At 40.9% G+C, this 15,697-nt stretch overlaps 1 long non-coding RNA gene across 1 annotated transcript in view; it reads left to right on the top strand.

Moving 5' to 3' along the window:
• LOC308399160 overlaps positions 1-15,697 on the top strand; it is a 60,896-nt gene that overhangs the window by 12,735 nt on the left and 32,464 nt on the right. The gene's annotated exons all lie outside the window — the stretch shown is intronic.

Raw genomic sequence — 15,697 nt, forward strand, 5'->3', positions numbered from 1 at the left:
TCCATGCATAGGTGCCCATACCAAACCAACTCTGGCATAAATAAATAAATGAGAAGTTACATGATCAAATTAAGTAAATGAAATGACTCAGTGGCTGCCCTGCATAATGAAACACTATTATAAGGTATTGAAAGTATTGCAAAGGCAATGGTGCTGAAGTCTTTGCCAAGCAATAAACTACTTATCAGGAGAAAACAGAGTTAGCAAGAACTATTGTCGCTTTTAGAAAGCATGAAAAGACAGCCTAATGTGTTTTAATGAAACTCTAAGAAAGAACCACTTTAAACTTTAAAGGGTAGTTTAAGCAGTAAAATGAGAAATGAAATAAGTCCTGAAATATCTTTATATTGCTTTCTAAAGTGCACTGGCTGTGCAGCAGAACTTTGTGAGGGTGTGAATCTAAGTGGAAAGCACACACGTTAATAGCTACATTTCCTTGACTTTTTCTATTTTCAGATTCAATCTTCTATTTTCAGGGGGGAGCTGCACCGGTGTAGAAAGCCGAGGTGATTACTTTCGGTATCTGTTTGTATCTCCCAATAATGATGATGATGATGATATCTGGAGCTTAAGATGCAACAAAAACACTGCGTTATGCAGAGTTCACCTTCCAGTCTGTGTTAATGAGATGACTCCTGCACCCATATGCTGCTGTTTAATTTGCAGAAACCTGCATGCTGCCGGTATGAAGATGGTCAGTGCAGTCATTGTGTGCATTATAGAATATATGCAGCTTTCGACGCTGAGTATGCCACTAGTGAATGTCTGAATGTCCAGCTGTGCGGCGAGCTCATCCTCCCTGAGGTAGTTACGCGGGAAAGGATGATGCAAGTGGAGCAAAATATCCGCATTACCGACACAGCCTTAAATGCTGTGTTTTGTCACATTTTTAATGATCGTGCCCTCACTAAGCTCAGGTTGCGACGTATCAGCGCTGACCCTCGTGGGCTGAGCTCTGGTAACACCTTCCAATCTGTGTTAATGAGATGACTCCACTCCGTCTACGGGTCACGGTGATATTTACAGAAACCGTTGTAGCGGCAGAGATCCGCGCCTCCCTGCGGTGCGTCCTCGCCTCATTTGCATAGCTTTCAGACTTCCCTTCCTCACTCTCCCTGTTTCATCGCTCTCACTGTGCTCCTCCGTGATCGACAGGCTCCTTCACACTTCTCTCCAGTTTGTGTCGCACATGTTAATTAAAGCCTCTAATTAGCTTCCCGTACTAAAAGGCCGCATTAAATCAGAGTTGGAATGGCAAATGATTCCTGGCATTAGCATAATTGTGTTTTTGAAGTGTAAAGATTCGGGCATCAGGGATGCTAGCACGCGTTTTTGTTTCAATGATTTGTTGTGTTTGTGGCTCAGGGCCCAAGGGGCTGCTGGAGGTTGGCTGGGTGGGTTCTGGGGCCTCAGGACCCTACAGGGGCCACACGCTAATGAGCCCCGCTATTCTCTGATGAAGCAGATACAGGAAAAACAAAGCTGCAATGTAATACCCTCAGGTGCCCCTAAGAGTCCATCACAGCAGAGTTTGCTATATGTGCAGAGAAAGTAAGATAAGATAAGATAAGATAAGATAACCTTTATTAGTCCCACACGTGGGAAATTTGTTTTGTCACAGCAGGAAGTGGACAGTGCAAAAGTTATGACGCAAAAATTAGAATACAATAAGAATAAATACAGTACACAGCTGTACAGAATAGAATAAAATAATATACTATATACAGTAGAATAAAATAGAATAAAAATATACAATAAGATAAAAATAGAATACGAATACTATATACAACTGAGTAAAAATACAACGATGCCAGAAAGGATTATTGCACTTAGTGTTATTGCACATGTGTGGATGTGTGTGTTTGTTCAGTTAAAGTCTTTGTTGTGGAGTCTGACAGCAGTGGGGAGGAAAGACCTGCGAAATCTCTCCGTCCCACACCGTGGGTGCCGCAGTCTCCCACTGAAGGAGCTGCTCAGTGCTGTCACAGTCTGCTGCATGGGGTGGGAGACGTTGTCCAACAGGGATGACAGCTTAGCCGCCATTCTCCTGTCACTCACCACCTCCACTGGGTCCAGAGGGCATCCTAGAACAGAGCTGGCCCTTCGGATCACCCTGTTCAGTCTCTTCCTGTCCCCAGCAGAGATGCTGCCGCCCCAGCAGACCACACCATAAAAGATAGCAGAAGCCACCACAGAGTCATAGAAGGTCTTCAGGAGTGGGCCCTCCACAGATAGTAAACCAGCCCCCACCTCCTCATAACCATTGCATCACTCTAAAATTGCAAATCACATTCAGAGGTACCTCAGTACTTACAAGCTCTGTACATAAAATAGCACTTACAAATGAGTCATCGGCTTGGTGATTGTTCGAAATGCTCTGAATCACAGCTGAGCTGACAGCAACTTTCAAAAGCCATTGATTAGATCTGTAATGATTTTGTGCATTCGATTCACTGTGCTGAACAACTACAGTTTACTAATGTTCTCAAAAATTTCACATTTCATAAAGCAAGCTACAGAAAGCAGAATTTAAATCCCACACACGGTGGTTTAAAGTGTAAAAGAAGCAACTACAAACGTAGCTATGAACTGCAAGGAGTATAATGGCAGGATTTAGTTGCTATGGAAGCAAAGAGAGTGACAAACAAGCAAAAGTACATCTGCAAATTTTTGGAGGTTGTAATTTTCGGTTTTATTAAACCTGACCAAGCAGGAAAATTAGTCTGAAAAATTAGCCAAGGGGCAGCCAAAAACTGCAGTTCATCAACTGGCCACTTGAGGCTGACTCCCAAGAGTAGGTCAATCCCCAATGACTCCTATATTAAAAGGCACAACTTGAGTAGTCCATGATCATGTTTACAACCATGTATGGTCATGATGACACAACAACTTTATGTGGGGGGAATTTTTTGTTAAAGGCCCTCAATCAAAAAATATTGAGGCATAGAGTTCTGAAATATTGGGAGCAGCTGAGGAGGAAAAAGATGGGTGACAACATAGTCCGCTAGGCTGCACGGCAGCGAATTGTATTGCAATTTTTTGAAAATTTAATCTTTTGAAAATTAAAAAAAAAAAGATTTTTCATGCTTTTTGACTGAAATTATAGTATTTGTTTGTATTACTTAGCACTCAAGAGCCGTTACATGTGTAAATTTCATTTGCTAGATTAGCCTTTCTAGCACATGTCCATAAAGGGTCAGTTTCATCCTTTCTGCAGCTTAAGCAGAGGCGCCCCACCTCTCCCCAGCCACCTCCTGCAGCTCATCTAGGGGCACACCAAGGTATTCCCAAGCCAGATATAATCTCTCTATTATGTCCTGGTCCTGCTTCAAGGCAAATACAATCAATTCAGGATTAAAAAAAACTTTTAAAAAAAGGGCTAAGAATAGCCATGTCAATCTTTTATATACAGTTTATGGTAAGCAGCCTGGTTGAAATTTTGGAAAATGTCAGTCCCAGTTATCCATAACACTATAGAGCCACAAAGACGTTTGCATCTGTTTGTGGGAGTTGTAGTTCCACCCTAATGTGAGAACATATTGTCAAAAATAAAACCTGTATATGTCCGTCAGCTGTACTCAAACTGTCCTGTCGCAGGAGAGTGATGACTTCAGGATCCACTTCCTTATTAGTGTTAGACTCTGATGCCCCAGGTCATGTCCTCTATTATAGAGTGACATATCTGGATTTACAAGTGATTAGTGCTGTGCACGTCGTCAGCTATCAAACATGACTGAAGCTGTCAGCATCCCATGAATCGTGCCTTGGGGTAAACATGATGTACTTTTCAGGAGCTTCCTCTGGGTGAACTCGCTCACTGCTTCTGTGGTGAAATTATTCAGGGTGAACTCGTCTACCCAAAGGCGCAGTGGTGGAACGGTGACAGTTTGGGGGTTGTGTGATAGCTGAGAGTGTTGTCATATGAGTTATTATTGAACCAGCCAGACATACCACAATGCAGCACATTCCCGCTCTGGCCTTGATTCCGCTCCAGGCATGAAAACCCATTAAGATGCATTGCAGAAAAGTTGAAGAAATGATGTAAGGAGGAGGCAGCAGACAGAATTATTACCACTTCTACACAAGGCTGCCTTTAATATCATTAATTCTAATTAAACGATTTTTCTGTCAGCAGTCAAATCATTTCTGGGGTTTTTTTTTTTTTCCAAGACCAATGTTGATTACATAACGGCATACTGCCACGTTCTTGAAGTGACAGATGTAATTATGTGGAATGATTTTTTTAATGGCTGCAATATGCATTTTTACTTTTGAGAGAGAGAGAGAAAGAAAGAAAAACATTAAGAAAAGACGGAAAGCAATAGAAAAGACAAATTCAGAGAAATATGGAGACTGCATGCAGCGCCAGACTCTGTTTGGAAGTCTAACATTCATTATGTCTGTTTCACTGGTGCTGTTAGTCAGAGCTTAGTAGGAGATCGCAGCCAGCCAGCAGAGGAACCAAGGGCACTGCCAGAGGCTTGATTTACACAACAAAAAGACATTTCACCCTATGTGACCTGGACAGGACTTTAACATTGTTTCTCAAAGTTTTGCCAAGTTTATGTAGTTGCAGCTGCCAAAAGGAAACTCCGCTAGAACGAGCTGTGAATGTTGGCCGCTGTGCCCCCGCTGCATCCATCTATTCTTGCTGCATCTGTGTTGATTGCAGCTCCAACTTCTGTCAACAAGTACATGAAGTTTGAACTTTACTTAAGCTTCAAAAAGACACTGAGGTCTGTCGTTATAGAGGAGTCAAGAGTTACTTGGCATTGCGCAGAGCAGAAAATAGCTAAGTTCAACCCAGTGATTGCCTTTATAAACAACAGTAATAAACCGAGACACAACAGCACCACGCAGCTCGCAAAGCACAAATCATGTAATTATATCATTTCTGTGAATGTGGTTTCCTCTCTCATTCCCTTTCTTCACTTAAAAATCAAATTATTTTGGAGTCTGGAGCATTATGGAAGTGCATTACACAAGAAGAATGCATAAGAATAAAGCTGACAACTGGTAGAATATAGGAAATGGCGCAGGTATTGTGTTATGCCTTTGCAATATATTAACTGACCTGTTGATATCACTGTTTTTATCTTGATAAATAAACTTTAATGCCATAAATAAATGCAACATGACTAAGAGTCTTTGGCTTGCATCAGCTAATATACTTACAAGAACAGTGCTGGCATGCTAATAGAGTATTTGACAGGCAGTCTTAACACTTTAGCACAAAGCAGAGTTAAAGATTATAAGAATATCTTTGATTTTTCAGGTATTTGGCTGCAAACGTCCATCCATTTAATTCCATTTAGCCAATTCATATTGGCCCTTGTGGGCTGTCTTAGGATGAGAGCCAGGAGCGGTCTCGTCTCACTGTCATGAACAGCAAATATGACGTCAGCAAACACGTGATGCGAGCTGTGCTTTTGTGTCGTTTTGGCCCTTCGTGCAGGTCAAACCTCCACCAGGTTAAAGGCATGAGTATGTGACTGTGTCAGTTCTTACTGCCAGTTTATATCAGATTATACAGAGGGAGATGTTGCAACAGTTTGAAAAGCAGTTTCTTTGCCTTCAGCTTTGACTTCTTCTCTTCCTATACCGGCGCTGATTTGGACCAGTGTTTGCTCGCAACACGTCCAATCCGGCAAATATAATGGACCCATAACACAGAGAGACAGACTCACACACAATCACATCTATGGACATTTTAGAATCACCAATCACCTCAAGAGAATATTCAAACTTTAAAAGGAAGGCCAGTCAGTGGATTTGAACCATTGCTTTGTAATGAGGGTGCTAACCACCCTGCCCTTCCTGATGCCAGCAGCATAGGTTATTGCAGTTTTTTTGCAATGTATTTAACAAGTTGTCTGTCCAATTAGTGTAGAGATATGTTTGTCAAACAAACAAAGCAAAAAAACTATACAAATGACAACTTTATTGCTGTGTTAAGAGAACAAATCCAAGGACTGACAGAGTCATGAGGGAGCCATTATGGTGAACAATTAAATTTTAATAGTATTCAGACTAAACCAAAATAGCAGATTGAGCCAGAGTGCTATCTGTAGAATCACACAGGTAATTCAATAAGAATTGTTTTTCCTCTCTAACAGCAGTTGGCAACACATAAAAATCCAATCGCCTGAGATGTTTGTGTTCCAAGAAACCTCTCATAATCTGCTCCACATATCTGACAGATGGGTAGTCGTTAAAGCGCGAGTGTTACATAGCCACAGGTCTGTGTTCCAACATTAGATTCGTAGATTTCAAATGAGCCATGATGTGCTTACAGGTGTGCATTTATTGGCCGTTTTACAGCAGCTTCAAAAGTGACTCAGCTAACCAGAAGTAAGGACCAAAGCAATCTGTTTAATCACTATAGAAATAAAACAGATCTGATTTATAATGTAAGGTTCACTCCTATTCTCCTGAGATATTGAAGCTATTTGACCAATGAGTAAATTCATCAGCTCAAGTTCAACATGTACGTTGTTTCTGCATTTAAAAAATAATAATTTTCTTTGGTTTTAAAGGTGTTGTCAATAACATGCAGGCATTGTAAAGTGAAATGTGGGCGTTCACCTTTAAGAAGCACTGACAGACAGTCTAGATAAAAACAAGCCGATGGCAAGATGACAGGCGCAAGAATAAAGTGATATTTTAATTTGAAAAATCCCAGCACCTCATTTGAGTTGGGTGGAGCTCCAAACACCAGGCAGAAATATGTCAGGTAAACACACACACACATTCTCGCTCTTTCTCTCTCTGCAGCTCTGATTGAGTGCAAGTGTCTGCGTTGGCGGTCAAGGTCAGCTGATAATGGGAGAGATTGAGGACAGGGTGAGGCGGCGGGGGGGTCGGCAGCAGTCTCAGGTAATGAGATTTACGACCCTGAGCTCTCACTGCGCACCCCTCTCACACTCATCCCCCCCCAACCCCTCAGCTAACATGATTTATAGATCTAATAGTCGTCAGCGCTCCCGCCTAAGATAGAGCCTTCACATTATCACAGAAGGAAAGTCATCCGTTCAAGAGGGCAACAATACAGAGACAGCTTCTTAGATGTTTCTGCATGTGTTTGTATGTGTGTGTGACATGCTAATGCTTCAATGCATGAAGACATCAGCGTGTGCACAGATACCTTATCTTAAGAGCGGAAATAGTTTATGTTTGTATACAATATAACAATACAATGCAACAATAGATCATTGGGCGATTCAAGGCATCATGTATCGTCAACTGGTTATTACCCAGCTTTTCACCTGTGCACTTTTGGTTTTCTGGCTTCACTGCTGTTTTGGTTTTAACACTACATATTTAGAAGTAACTAGCAATCAGTTTGCGACTAGCTGATGGACATTCACTAATGTTGATAAAGAGCCATGTAGTTGTTGGATGCCAAAGCACAGCTAATTAGAGGACAAATAACAGCCTTAACATTCAGCAATTCAACTACATAGACTAAATCATCAAATAACTCTGTTTTATTTTAATTTATTCACTTACTTTCTGTCAGTTTTCAAGTATGGAGTGGTCATGATTATTCTAAAAAACTTAAATGCATTTCGACCAAAACGTTTTTGTTTTTTTTTTTTGGACTCTTAGGAACAAAACCTTTCCCTTTCATGACTAGGGATGGGTACCGTGTCCGGTGCCATGATGGCACCGGTTCTGACATAAACGGTAGTAACCAGACCGAAAAGCAGCGCACATTTCGGTGCTTTATTTCGGTGCTTTTTTTTCCTGAGCTGTGATACACTTCTAGCCAATAATTTTACGTTTCCGAGGATAGTAGGCGGGGCCAGGTACGTACGTTCTTTTAGAGCAGAGCTACAGATTAAAAATGCCCAAGGCGAAGCGGTCAAAAGTCTGGCTGTACTTCACAGCAAAATATGCAAACTCAGCAGCCTGCAACAAGTGCTTTAAGCTGATACTGTGATACTGTTAAAGGAGGTAACACCTCAAATCTGATGAAACACCTGGCGACGCATAGCGGTTTTTTTTTTTTAAAGCCCAGAAATGCGCCGTATGATAGCTTGCTGCGAGACCTCACACCGAGCGCATCTACTGTGCGTGGGTTGCCTGTTATCTGACCCGGAGTTAGCAATATCCCCCAAAAACCCCGAAGAGGAGAGTCCTGGCCCCTAGCCCTGCCAGTGTAGCAGAAATGATGAGGATGATGATGCAGCAGCAGCCATTCTTCTCTGCGTGAGTAGCTTAATGTTGTTTGTGTGTAATTTACGTTGAGTAGGCTAACCACGTTATTACATTAATGCATGTAAGGTGAACTAGCAAACATCATCATAGCTACATGCGGCTGTCTTCTTGTTTGATGGCAGATACTCCCTTCACCCTGGCCAAAAAGGCTAAAATGACCAAAGAAAAAGTGGAAAACAGCTAAACATGAGAGGTTTTGGACAAAGTTTGTGTTTTTTCCATTGATTAAGCACTGCTTCCAGCCAAGAGTGATACCATATATGCCCCATAGCTGCAGAAAAGGCTAACATTGTTATCTTTTTACAAAAAACCAGCTGAACATGAGAGGTTTTTGGACCAATTTTGTGTTTTCCATTCTTTACGCACCGGTTTGAGCACCAGCACCGTTTCAAAAGTACCGATTTGGCACCGGTATCGGATAAAACCTAAACGATACCCATCCCTATTCATGACAGTCACCAGTAGCAACAGATATAAAATTTAAGAAGTGAACAAGTTAACTGATCCTCTCCAAATCCTAGCCAAACTGGGATCACCTAGCCTAACCCATGCATTTTAGGATGAACACTGGGAGGTTCAAAACCCCAGCCTGGTTTAGAACCTAGGTCCTTTTTGCTTTAAGACCATAAATCCAAGCTCATTCAGACCAACACAAAAAATGACCACCAACCTAGCTAAAGTGGGAAATTTCACAATTTTCTTTCTTAAGCTTCTTAGCAAATGGTTCAAGCCATTTGGCATTTTCAAGCAACTACTAGTGAAAAGACCATTGGCAACTCTAAAGTGGGAAGATCACGAGATAAACTTGTCTCATTTTGAAGTGATTATCAATGTCGGTGCATGATACTAATGACTGACATATGGCAGGATAGTAAATACATCAGAGGATTACCTAGGCAACCAGAGCATGGAACATCCACTGGGGACCAATTATCAGTATCAAAGAAACTGATGGTTTAAACTAAAGCTCCTTGAGCCAACTGTTGTTGTGATATGGCGCTATATAAACAGAATTAAACTGAAATGAATGGTTGATGGTTACGTGAACACAGGTTTAATTTATTAAACTGTCTTTATATTGATGTCTGCTCAATAACTTTGTATTTCCAGTCGGTTTTATAGCTTCCACCGTTACGTGCATAGTAATATTATAATGTAATACTTAATTGCAGGCAATAATAATGCAAGATGAGACAATCTAAACTGTAATTTTTTTTTCCATTAGCAACATAATTGCAAAGAACAACCTCATTTTTTCCTTTTCATTTCTACCAGTAAACATTTCCAAGTTTTGAAGCTAAGCTAACACTGAACGCAAGTGTTCTGAATAATACTATTTGTTTGCTCAACGTAAACCATGTTGAAGCGATAATGGTAAATGGCCTGTATTTATATAGCGCTTTACTAGTCCCTAAGGACCCCAAAGCGCTTTACATATCCAGTCATCCACCCATTCACACACACAATCACACACTGATGATGGCAAGCTACATTGTAGCCACAGCCACCCTGGGGCGCACTGACAGAGGCGAGGCTGCCGAACACTGGCGCCACCGGGCCCTCTGACCACCACCAGTAGGCAACGGGTGAAGTGTCTTGCCCAAGGACACAACGACCGAGACTGTCCAAGCTGGGGCTCGAACCGGCAACCTTCCGATTACAAGGCGAACTCCCAACTCTTGAGCCACGATCGCCCTAATAGTCCAATTTAAATTATAATTAAAAATCCAACACAAAAGGCAACTAGCTGCCACACAGAAGTAATGGGATAACTCTGCCATGCCATCCCATACGCTGTTCTGCTCATGTTATAACATTGTAAACAAAATGACAGTCAAGTGAAACAGCACACAAGCAATGCTATTGTTCCAGTACACTGCACAAGCCAGCTGAGGCACTGCGGCGGTAAGGATGGAAGCCATTGAACTTACTGCTCATTACCAGTACAACCTCTCCTGGAGCTGCAAAACAACTGAGGCAATATTTAGTGTCTGTTCAGCTGTTTGCAAACTCTTCTGCACAGAAAAAAAACACCCACCCAACAATATGGTGACAGCCAGATTGCTTCCCAATAGATGTGGTGCTAATATTTGCACTAGGCCGGCTGTACGTGTTGAAAAATATGGTGGATTGGATTTCGAGCACACCCTCACACACATAAAAAACCCCTTCAGTTGTTTGTTCTTACATACTCTCCCATCTTGGTGTATTTTGAGAATTAAACCAATAAGCCCCCCTGCTAAGCCCAGCCTAGTAGTTATTGATGTGCTGCCTTATTATTGTCTGGAGTTTATTCTGTTCATATTCACTGTGTCTGCCTTTGTGCCAAGAAGCAGTTACTTTAAGCAGGCTGACACCGAGGGGCTCAGAGACACACAGGCAGCTGTGGAATTTCAGGCAACAAATATGCTGCAGAAATCACATTAATCCTCTGATAGCATTTTTATTAGTTCATGCAATTGTTTCAGGACACAAATACATATTAATGCTTTATTTTGTGGAACAGAACAAAATTAAAGGGGAATTTTCAGCTAGAAAAGGAACATTACACCCAATCATGATAAAGGGGACTTTAAACCAGCAAACACCTAACGGCTTCCCAGCAGCTTACACTGATCAGCTGTGTGCCTACTCAGTGAATCCTTAATGAATTTATTCATGTTCCATTTTCTGGAAGTTATAGTTTTGAGTTAATTTGGATACAACTGCACTGAGAAATGAGTACAACCAAAAAAAAAATGCAATTTAAACCCCCACCCTGCTTCCTTTTTATCAGCTAATTTTTCATTTATTATATTTTTACTTACAGCAAAGTCACATTTTGATGAAGTGCAACCCAAAATGCAATCAAATGGCCCTTAATTTTCAGCCTCGAGGCTTTTGTGCTTATATTGATACAGTGGTGCAGAAGCAAACAATGTATTTGAAATTATTAAACACAGATAGAATGTAATTGTGTAGTTATTCTAGCTAAAACACTACAACAGCCATCTGTACCTAAGCAGATATACAGACATTTACACTACATATTGTTACACTGAAATTTGTGGCTTCATAGCATAGTGGGCCATACGTTTGTTTAATAAGTGAAAATTCCAAGAAAGGGACAATTCCCTTGGGGGGTTGTGTCGGGAAAGGCATTCAGTGTAAAAAATCTGAAGCCACTGGTGGCTTTTTTACTATTACACTGAAAATTACACACTCACCCATCAGTTTGAACTGATGCCTGCCACTGGAGGGGGAGGAGATAACATTTGCAACTTTATATCATTGACTTTTATACTGACATTTATTACTCTTTATATTAAATACTTCTATAGTCATGTGTACAACAAAAGTATTGCAAATCATTTTGAAATGGAAAATTTTCTGATCTCCTCCCATGTTTTACTTGCTTTGGTTGATTCCTTATTAACAGCTTCTTCTTGCCAGCTGACAGGCACAGCTCATTTTTGACTTTCCCCATCAGTGACAAAATGTAAGATGTGCTCTGGATCAAAAATAGATCGAGTTAGCAAAGAATAATATGTAATTAATATCCCAAGCTTTGTTTAATTACCTCTGATCAGTTTTTAAACATGTAAATATTTAATCTGCCCACCTTTCACCCTACAGCTCTGATAGGCTCCATTCTCCCATTAAGTTACATAAGCATATAAGAAAATGGATGAGCTGATGTTTTATATACATTTCAAACTTAATGACAAAATTTTAAATGAACATTTTTATAATGACAAAGTGTGAAGGTTCACCCTTTGTGATAACTGCTTTAAATAATACCATCCTTCTGGTCATCATATCCACTTAAGCACCAAATATGCTCATCAATATAGTCCCCAAAGATTGCACTTACCCCTGTTTATGTAACATGCTAACATCTTGCTGTTTTAGGACCATCTCTAGACTTTACAAGCATTTTTAAAAGGAGCTAACATATCATTGTCATGACTACTGGGAAATCTTCACGTTCATATTTTTGGGTGTAGCATACACATAATAGCTATATTGTGCTTTTAAATCTTTACCCATCCTCTTGCTGTTATAATGCAAGAGAATGTGTATTACCGCAACACAAGGAGTTCTTATCTTGTTTAAATTTAGTTTATTAGATGCCTAGTAAGGCACACAACATCTCTGGGAAACAGCCCCGAGAAAGAAAAACACACCAACAAAACTTTTTGCTTCTAAGACTTTGGATTTATACCTCATGGAGCTGACTCACAGGAAGCTGCCCGCCCCTGCACGCCTGTGAAATCACCCCGTATTATCTCCTATATCATTTTATCTCATCACACCCACTGTCTCGGTGTGGGTGTGTGTCGGTAATCATGTTCACAGGGACGTTTGTCACTTTGAAAACAGGTGGGATAAGAGGTGCGTTCAGGCAAAAGCAGATTTTGTTCAGAAAGTTGCTAATGCTGCTAAACTGAGAGAGAGGGGGAGAGGGGAAACTTGTTTTTCATTTCTTCAGAGATTTGCGTTATTTAAAGCCAGACGAAGGAAGGGCTTGGATGCTCTTATTAATTTCGTTTGTTTGTCGGCTACTCAGCTCTTTCACCTGAGGAAACCATGTCGGCTGCGGGGACGATAAATAGTGCTGTTCAAGTGCCTCTACAATTTTCAGCTCAATAGAGAAAATGCACTGTTGATTTCTCGGCAGTGTCTAAGCTGCTTTATTAGCAAAGAACTAAAGGCACATTTTTCCCTTCTGTTTATTCCTCTGTCAGTGAAAAAAAAAAGAAACTGTCTCTTGAGCTCCGTTCACACTGCGAATGCCTCCTGGTTGCAGAAGCAATCAACATGCACCCCAAATAATAAAACTTCAGGGTGATTCAGAGGACAGCTGTGTATTGTCAGTAGATAATAGTGTCTCCTTGCTGTCTTTCCAGTTCTAGTCTCTCCAACAGCAGCCGATCTCAAGATGTACATTTCATGAGGATAAATCTGATTTCGTCTTTCAGAAGCCAGGATTTCAATTTTCATGCAAAGGTTAAAAACAGATTAATACACACACACACACACACACGGTAACAACAGCCCCTTTTCTCACATACATTCAAACGTGTACAGTAACAGCACTTCAATGCAAAAGCAGCTTTGTCTCAACACAGAGGAGGGCGAGTGTTGCCAAAGAGAGCTTAAAATGGCTGCTGAAAGTCAGAATACTGGCGCTGAACCAAGCCCAGCAGACGGTGGACAGGCTTGCGGTTGGATGGCTGGGTTCGAAGGCAGCAGCTTGTTAGGATGGAAATGGATTAGCGAGAGGCACAATGGGAGTCTTAGGCGTGTCTGTGGTGTTGTGTTAAAGCCCTGCCTACGTTGCCCGGGCTGCTAGACTCATTTATGCCCAGCGGTGCATGCAGCAGCCAACTCTCACACACAGGGCTTTCCTAATTGCCATGGTTTCTTCTGTGCTCGCAGCGACAGCCTTGATTCAGCATCCATCAAAGCGGTGAATTAACCTGCGGCGCCGCGCAATTGTTCTGTTTGTCACATGCAGCTGGAAGTGGAATTATTTTTCTGACACAGTAGTGTTACATTGTGGGAGGCACTGCTGAGAGTTTTACAGCGAGATGGAGAAATTCGGAACAATAGGCAGGTTTTTCTTCACCTGTGCACAGAATAGCTGAAAGGTTTCATTGCAAACTGGTAAAACGAAACACGATGACACACTTAAAGCATAATTGAAGTTTATTTCACAATTAATATAGCTATAATTATTTTACAGGTCACGCTCTCTTTGCCCTTGTCACCTGTTGCAGAGATGAGTCACACAGAGCACTATATTTGGATAAATAACAGGAGTTTACTGCATCAATCCCAAGAGTTATTTTTGCATAAATCAATTTCAAAAGTTTACTAAAAGCAAGCACAGAAAATAGTCTCTTGAAGCATGCATTAAGCATCCAGATCCAGGGATGCATGACCTACAACACAATGGTGGCGTTCATGTTTTTCCTCTTGTACATTTGCACCTGACTTGACACATTATGCAGGCAACATTTTTTAAACCCTTGGTTTTTCCATCTCCACCTCCCCAAAAAATAAAAAATGCATAAGTGATTGAAAGAGTTTGTGCCCACTAGTTGCAGCGCAATGTTGCATTGAAAAATGAGTGATGACTCCTAAGTAATTTAGATTTTGTGTTTTTCGCGGCTGTATTATGTGCCCTTATTAAATGGCAGTCAGCGGAGAGATGACAGGAAATTAGGGGAGAGAGATATGGAAACAGCATCCAATAAAACATGCCCTAAATGGAAGAAACAAGTTCCACACAAACACACTCAAATCCACCCACGCAAAATTATCAAAGCTTCGTCTACAGTATCATTAAATTATCTCAACGTTGTACTGTTGCGCGGGAACACACAGGGCTCTCACAGGGCAAAAAATATATAGTATTAGATAACTTATCAGTCTCTCATAGGACAGACATGTGTACACAAACAAGTCGATGCGGTTTCCACTAAAGGCCATTAGGAAGGACATATACTTGCTTTTTAACCATGCTTCTTCATAGACAAGTGGCTCTGTTGTGAACAGAATTGATCACATACTTACCAGTGTACAACATGTACTCCTAGAGGACTCCATTAAAGAGCTTATTCCAAAAAAAAAAAAAAAAAACACCATACAAAACTTCTAGATATAAACAGCAAAATGGCAACTCTTTAGACCAGGGGTCCCCAATCCCAGTCCACGAGGGCCGGTGTCCCTGCAGGTTTTAGATGTGTCCTTGATCCATCACAGCTGATTTAAATGGATAAATTACCTTCTCAACATGTCTTGAAGTACTCCAGAGGCCTGGTAATGAACTAGTCATGTGATTTAGGTGTGTTGACCCAAGGTGAGATCTAAAACCTGCAGGGACACCGGCCCTCGTGGACTGGGATTGGGGATTGGCTTTAGACTGGCAACAGTAGACTTGTGATTGACAAAACAGATGCATCCAATGACTAGTGAAGCAAAACACACCATTGGCACCGTTCCCACTGTTTCCAACATCTTCCACCAAGCACAAACAAAACTGTCTCAGACTCTGTCCATTTTTTTTGGTCGCACTTTCTGTTACAGCTCGATATTAATGCAGAAATGGTGATGTAATAAGGTGGAAACGAGAAGGTAACAAATATACAAGTAATAACCAGCTAATATTTTGTGAGTTTATTTTGTAAGCTAGAAAAAATGAAGCATACTGAAGCTCAAATGTGGTTAATTCACTTCAGTAAAACTTTATTTCAGACTTGATTATATGTCCTGATTATTTTTTGCCTATGAAACAAAACCAATTAGTAATAGCATAGTAATATACAGGTAACAGTATGATAATCTGTAAGCACTAAAATAGTAACATCTGGTGATTTAAAATTTTTACGTATTGACTCTAAAGCACTGGTAGTTTCATGATAATAAAGAAATACTAGCTTAACATATCAGGAGAATACAGTATTGTGCAAAAGTCCTGAGCTCCCAGTCT

Source organism: Rhamphochromis sp. 'chilingali', assembly GCF_963969265.1.
Source record: "Rhamphochromis sp. 'chilingali' genome assembly, chromosome: 7".
NCBI lineage: Eukaryota > Metazoa > Chordata > Actinopteri > Cichliformes > Cichlidae > Rhamphochromis > Rhamphochromis sp. 'chilingali'.